The 7471-nt window shown below is 40.4% G+C and overlaps 1 protein-coding gene and 1 pseudogene across 5 annotated transcripts in view; one reads left to right on the top strand and one right to left on the bottom strand.

Annotated features, from left to right (window-relative positions):
* Ccny (cyclin Y) overlaps window positions 1-7471 on the top strand; it is a 134333-nt gene that overhangs the window by 39296 nt on the left and 87566 nt on the right. The window contains exon 2 of one of the 5 annotated variants that reach the window (XM_031364944.1): window positions 143-284. The exons of the other annotated variants lie outside the window; for them this stretch is intronic. The gene's annotated coding sequence lies outside the window, so the exon portion shown is untranslated. The remainder of the gene's footprint in view (window positions 1-142; window positions 285-7471) is intronic. 5 annotated transcript variants of the gene reach the window in all.
* On the bottom strand, window positions 3-522 carry LOC116087761 (annotated as a pseudogene).

Genomic DNA, 7471 nt, shown 5'->3' with positions numbered 1-7471 from the left:
TCGTAATTGGCTCGGTCCCTTTTCTTGGCAAACTTTTTTCCAATTGTTCCCACCAAAGTCTCATATCTTCTTGCCATTTCTTCATCAGACACATCAACCTCCAATGTCTCATCTTTCTTTGCTGCTGCTGCTCTGTTTTTAGAATTCATCTGAAGCATTAACTTCTCAACTTCAGGATTAAACCCTCTGAATGACATCCTTCCGTAAAGAAGATCTTCACACAGGGAGAAGCTCTGCTCTTCTATGATGAAGCTCTCTTTCTCCTTCAACTCCGGCAAATCCAGGTACCAGTGCTCGTCGCTGATCATCTTCCGCTCCTCCTCTTCTAGCTGTTTCTTGGTCTCTGAGTCCAGGCCCCTTTGCATGAACTTCATGCGCAGCAGGTTCTTGGATAACTTAGTCTTGCGCTCCGACGCCATGTTGGACACACTTTCAAAAGCTTCCCGTGGCACCGCGCATGCGCCCGGCCAAGAGCGGAGCGAGCTGTCGCAGTAAACGCGCCCCCAGCCTTTTCTTCCATACACAAACCAGGTGCAGGCAGCTGGGACGTGCTTTGCGACCCTCTGCAGACTTGTTTTTCCCAGCTGGCAGCAGGTTATTAAGAGCTCCCACACTTTGGGAGGGGGTCATCAAGAACCAGAAAACCACTGTTTAAAATGCTCAGTTGAGGAATTGCTTTAAAAGGCAGTGTTAATTTGAGGCCCAGATTCTTTTGTGTGAACCCTGTCTTTCTGGTACAGTTCTGAGTTAACCGATGCACAGAGGTAAATGGTGATGTGGGGAAGGGCCTCACCTTTGTACACAGGAGTTTGTTCAGTAGTAGATTGCACTGTAGTGAGAAGCCGGATGCCTCTGGGGTTTCCTGTCTTGGTCTCTATAAGTGGTACTACTTGTAACCATTTGTAACACACATTAGTATGCACTTCAAAAAACTTGATTTATGTCTTGGCCAAGTAGAAGTAAGATCATTTTACTGTTTGGCTTCTTTCGGTTGGTAATGAAATTCAATAGAGTGTACCATGAAGTTATCCATTCAGTGGTAGCACTGATTGCCCAGGGCTCTGATTGAAATGCCTGTGACATATAGAACACAATTAGACTGAGGCAGCAGAATGTTGCAATGAAGAACTGGGTAGGTGTGACTTTGGAATGTTGGTTTTCCACAGGAGTATGGCAAGCAAGGAGGTATTTATTGTGTTCCCCCAGCAGCTGGCTGCTCTGTATGTCTTCTGGATGCTATCATAATTGAGTTCTATGCTTAAAAAGTTCTTAAGCTTTTAGGGTACCCAGTGGTGATATTTTTAAGTCCCATGTGACTTAGAAAGTTTGAGTACTAATTCTGTCACTTTGGGCAGGTTACAGATTGGTGGTAGCCCTCAATAGCTCAGAGATGGCCCTCTGTGTGAGAGAGCTTGTTGTACAAGACTTTTTAGTTCAGATCTCAGTATTCGCATCAAAAAGCACTGAAGATTAAGCAGGAAACTTCTTAGGAAAACATTCAGCTTCTGAGTCAGTGAGAATTCAAATCAGTTTGGTGTGGGAAATGATAAAGATATCAAGCATCCTATTTTAGCCTCCATACCATGTGTTGCACAGAGGATCACGTCTGCACACACAGGTGCTTGGACCACACACAAAAAGAGGTGCATGATAAAATTTCCCTAAAAACCTACAGAAGACATGAAGTAAAATAATATATGTAAAACCATTAATTTGACACCAGGCAAAAAAGCATGCCCATAAATGTTAATGGATATATTATGTGTGTAGGTGGGTGGGTGGGTAGATAGATAGATAGATAGAAATGATAGATAGATATGATAGTGTATGTTAGAATCATTAGGATGCATATTTAAAAATACAGGTTTGTGTTTCATAAACGTAAAAAGGAAGTTTGTTACAGTCTGGAGAAACATGTGTAATATTGAGATTAATCAAAAAGTAAAGTATGATGAGAGAAAGTGCCTCTCAGAAATTTTGTTAGAACAGGCCAAATCAAGCCTCAGAATATCCCATTCCTGAGATTTAACTGCTGCAAACTGTGGGCATGAACACAGCATTATAAACTCTTGTCTTGCATTGTAATCCCTAGAAAGGCTTGATGATGACAGCAACTCTTGATGAGAGCCTTGTAGCCCATCTATGATAATGGGAATAAAGAGAAGAGATTGTGGTTGATAGAGATTCAGGTGGCAGTGCTGCCTTAGCTGTGTTGTAAGCAGTAAGAGTGTCAGAGAGGGGAGTTTTATGTATTCCAGTGAATAGCATAGAAAGTAGAGTTGGATGAATAGGATCTCATTCATTTGAGTGAGCTATCCAAATGGATGTTTAGCTAAGTTCCTGGTTTTGAGCCTAGAAGAGAGTTCTGGGATGGAGGCAAAAGTTCTGGGTTAGTTGCAGCTTTAATGTAATTGGTGCTGGCTTACAGGTTCCAAGGTTTGGTCCATTATCATCAAGGCAGGAGCATGGCATCATTCAGGCAGTAAAGGTGCAGGCAGAGCTGAGAGTTCTACATCTTCATCTGAAGGCTACTTTGAGGAGACTGAATTCTAGGTAGCTAGGATGAGGGTCTTAAATCCATATCCACAGTGACCCACCTACTCCAACAAGGTCACACCTCCTAATAGTGCCACTCCCTGGGCCAAGCAAATAAAACCATCACACCCTACATTGTGGATAATGGACCTACCTTTATTGTAGCTTGGTTTGTTTGTTTGTTTTGCACGACTCATACTGTAGCCTGCACTGGTCTTCAACTTATGGTGATCCTCAGTTTTTAGAGTTCGAGTTTAAAAGTATTATCCACATGCCTGGCTTGGAATACTTACTGTATTTTAAGAACTTTTCTTTAATAAATGAGTTTGTAAGGTGGTTTGTGGGGTGCTTTATAGTTTTACAGCCTGGTAAAATAAAAACATGGGTCAAATATTATTGTGGGAAGTATTAAAAAGATCACTCCTCAAACTCTCCTGCTCCTCTGGACTACATTCTAGTACCGGTACTGACTGGCATCACTGTGTCCCCGGTTCCTGCCATCCTCTCCCAGCTATCAAGATCATCTCACTTAACATGCAACACTCCACACACCCCACAATTAGTCATCTAACGCCTAGTTACCTGGTAGAAACATGACTCTTAAGGCTTAATTATCCAATCAGGTTTATATATCAATAAGATCACAATTTATAAGATGCCAATACAATAATTTCAGAGCCAAATGATAAAGACAGTGTTTTAACCCAGTTATTCTAACCTTGTAAAAACCTTATGTACTTGTAGCTGTTTAAAACCTCGAAGGGTCTGGTTTGTCTTCCTGTTCGTCTGCCTCCATGCTGATTCTCCTGCTTCTCCCCTGACCTCTGACCTCCTCACTCCTAACTTCTAGCTCCGCCTCCCTATTCCTGTCCAATCACAGACCTGTCACTGCCCTAATGTGATTGGACAGAGAAAATGCTGCATCAGTGTTCTCTATACATATGCCAAGACAGTTCCCTAAGAAAAGTGCTTTGGCAATGGAAAAGGAATAATGGAAAACTCGAAGGTGACACAGGCTAGCCTTTCAGATGTGGCTCATTAGCAGTTTCAGCATTATGGTTTCTCAGAAAGAAAAGAGAACAAAATCCTCAAAATTGAAGTGGTCAGTTGTTTGGAAACATTCTGAGCATGATGGTCCTTTCCTTTTTTATACCCTCTTATTAATGCTCCCTGTCTTTTCATTTTGTCTTGAAGGGAGAAGGATAATAACAAGCCAGGAAATAGCCTGTGGGATAAGGTATGGGCATGTCTTCCATTTATTTGCCAGGAAAGTTTTGAGAAAATTTAAAAGAAATGAAGGCACAAAGAAACCTAGCCAGTAAGGTGTTTGCTAGTTGTGGAAAAACTATGGATGAGATACAGGCTTCCAGCAAGTCAAGAGACTTTAAGAGTCGCAAATATGGATTTTGCTCCCTCATGACTTGGTGACCAGTGGGTCTGCAACACAGAAGGCTGTCACCAGGATGCAGATCCTTGACCTCCTACATCCAGAACCATGAGTTAAAAGAAATAGACTTTCTTAATATCAGAAAAATTCAGTAAAGCTCTCCCTGGCTGTAGAAGATACAGGGCACCTGCCAAAAAGTATAGAGGAAAAGACAGTGAAATGGATTACAAGTGAATAGAAGGAAACAGGAGAATGGAGACGGCTGTGTGCAGAATTGTGCAGAGCTTTCAGACGGAGTGTAGTTGGGAGCTATAGTTAGGGTTGGGTGGGTGCTACATCAAAGAAAAGCTGCTTCTCTTCCCTTCATAAAGCAAAAAAACTTGAACATATTTGCATATTGGGGAGGAGACATTATCAGTGCAGGATAGAGGGTTAGCTTGTTTAGGTTTCCAAAGCTGCAAGAAGAACATCTATCTGGAAAAGAGTAGAGCTCCAGTTGGCAGGACCGTGAGCTTGGCACTTCATACAGCTAAGTCTATAGTCATTCTTGTAGTTATAACAGTTTTACAAGGGCTGTATGGTTCTCTTCCTCTTGTAGTCCTTGGAGATATCTCTGTGCTTCAAAATTCACACCAATTGGAAACTAGTCACTCAATTGGGACATGGTGCCAAAAAAATTGCACAGTATTTTGTCTCCTTTTAAGTAAGATAGACTTTAGTGACAATTGAGGTGATCTCATTACTGAACAAATTAATGGTTTTATGTTCTTCTATAGAAAGACTTCATTGTTTCTAAGTGGCATATATATTTCCAAGAAATCCTTCATCCTGTATTGTAGTCATACTTAGTGGGAAAAGTTCAGCATTAAGTATATTTAACAATCTTAAACAAAACAGTTTGTGACCTTCAGTTCTCCTCTGTTTAGTTGATGACAAATACTGTACCATTCAGATGGTTGTCTCTTAGTCTTTGCATTTCATGACTTGCAGGGTGAGTTTGAGGCCTACACTTGTGATGCATTTCTTGCTGTGACAGATACATAAGAAGAAGCAACTTATGAGGAAAGCTTTGTTGTGCCTCACAGTTTCAGGATATAGTCCACCCTAGCAGGAAAGTCTAGTGCGAAGAGCCTGAGGAGCTAGCTAGACAGTCTAATGAGGAAGCAGGGTGGGTGCTGCTGGTCCGCTTATTTTCTTCTTTATTTAGTCCTAGACCCCAGCCTGTGACCTAGTATACCCATATTTTGGGTGGATCCTCTCACTTCAGTTAATTCAGTCTAAAAACTTCCTCAAAGAAATGGCATGCTCAGAGGTGTGTCTCTGCTGTATGATTCTAGATCATGTCAAGTTAACAATATTAACTGTGATAACTACACCTTGTCAGTATGACAAGTTATCATGACACTCAAGTTGTCAACATGACACTCAACATTAAACTCAAGTTTAAGCCATAACCTTCCACCCTTTGACACCAAAGTCTCATTGTCCCTCTAATGCGATAATTATATTCAGATTAAGTACAATTTCAAAAGTCCCTGTAATTTTTAATGGTCCTAGCAGTATTTAGAAACCCAAAATTTCTTCTGAGAGTCCAAAATTTTAATTGCCAGCCTCTGTTCTTTTGAAGTATACCTCTAATTTTAAATTATGAAATTATGGAGTAAACATTGCTCTTGCAAAGGAGATTGTGGGAACATAAGGAAGAATGAGGACCAAAGCAAAACAAACATAGCTAGGCAAACGCCAAGTAATGTTGGCTCTGTTTCTAGGACTGGAGCTCAGAACTTGGACAGTCCCACCTCTCTAGCCTTATGGAGTTGGGCAGAAATTATTGAACTCAGATACATTTCAGGTTCTCAGGTAAAGGTCAGAATACAGCCAGATCTTCTACCAGCATGTCAATGAATAGTCTCTACCTCTGTTCCTGATAGTATCCTTGTTCTCTTTTGGATCCTCATGAGCTTGGCCTCCACTATCTTCATTTCATACTCTCAGCTTTCTGATCTTCAGACTCTGAACATGATCAAATACAGATTGGAGGATAGGAGAGAAGTTCACATTGAGTCTCTGTCTGGGTTGAAGTCTGGGCTCTAGTACTTGTTATTTTACTTAAGAATAGTGCCTTGCTTCTTGTCAGCTTTAGTTTCCTAATTCATAAAATGAGAAAAGTAATAGCTTCCTCAGAAGACTGTTGGAATGATGAATGGAAATTTTCTGGAACAATCCAATAGTGACTGATAACACAGTAAACCTTAATGTGTGGAAATTCCCTAAAATTGTTTACCTTCAAACTTCAGTTTTACCTTACCTTTTCATAATTTACATACTACTAAGTTAAGGATAATTGAACAGACATATGTGCACAAGGTTGTGGTATTTTTTATTTCAGTACTTGTAATATTTCGGTGTGTCTTCCTTATCTGCTTCTCCTAATATCTAGTAGAGAATATATATTAATGTATCATCTCACTGAGAGAAATGATTGGCTCCTGCCCATAACTGTCACCCAAAAGAGCCAGGTGAATTCTTTATCAGAGACCTCCATTTACCATTTAGAAGAAAACAATTGCTTGGCCACACTACAGGAAGAAGTTCAAGACAAGCCAGCATGAAGCAGTATTGGCATTTATTTAAAAAGAGAAGGAAAGGACTGAAGAGATGGCACAGCAGTCAACAGTCAGCACTTTTTGCTCTTCTAGAGGACCCAGGCTTGATTCCTACCATTTACATGGTGGCTCACAACTATTTGTAACTCTGTTCCAGGGGGATCAAGCACACACGTGAGACACAGACATACGCAGCAGGAAAGCATCCATAATGAGTGACTGAGTGAATAGAAGGAATGGCTCTCAGGAAAAGGATAAGGAACATCCCAGAGCCTTAGTATGGCTTCCCAAAGGAGTGTCATTTTTTTTTTCTTAAATGAACATGAATATATAAAATCTTTTTGTTTGTTTTGTGTTTAGTAGAGTTTAAAATCTTGGCTCTTACTGTGGTACAAGCCCAAAATAAGAACAGGTTACATTCATTTAAGAAATGGTGTAGGGGGCTGGCAAGATGGCTCAGTGGGTAAGAGCAGCACTGACTGCTTTACCCAAGGTCCTGAGTTCAAATCCCAGCAACCACATGGTGGCTCACAACCATCTATAATGAGATCTGACACCCTCTTCTGGTGCTATCTGAAAGACAGCTACAGTGTACTTACATATAACAATAAATAAATAAATCTTAAAAAAAAAAAAGAGATGGTGTAGGTATTAAGATGGTCTATCCATAAAGTCATTCACCAACTGTTTCAATGAACAATGGTTCTGCTTGGAGGGTGGCACAGACATTAGGTGAGGGTAAGAATTTGATTCATTAGCTGTGATAGTTTGGAAAAGCATTCATCTCAGAGAAAGAGTAACTTATAAAGTCCTCTTTTTCAAACTTGATATAAGAATTACAAACATCAAGCAAAGCATTCAGTCTCACTTTGTTGTCTTACAAGCCACCTCCCTAGTTAATCGTCTATGTTTCTTTTGGGTATATAAATACTTTTGAAATATA

The sequence above is a fragment of the Mastomys coucha genome, unplaced genomic scaffold (genome assembly GCF_008632895.1).
Source record: "Mastomys coucha isolate ucsf_1 unplaced genomic scaffold, UCSF_Mcou_1 pScaffold13, whole genome shotgun sequence".
Taxonomy (NCBI): Eukaryota; Metazoa; Chordata; class Mammalia; order Rodentia; family Muridae; genus Mastomys; species Mastomys coucha.
The sequence above is the reverse complement of the archived record's forward strand: the minus strand, read 5'-3'. Positions and strand labels throughout refer to the sequence as shown.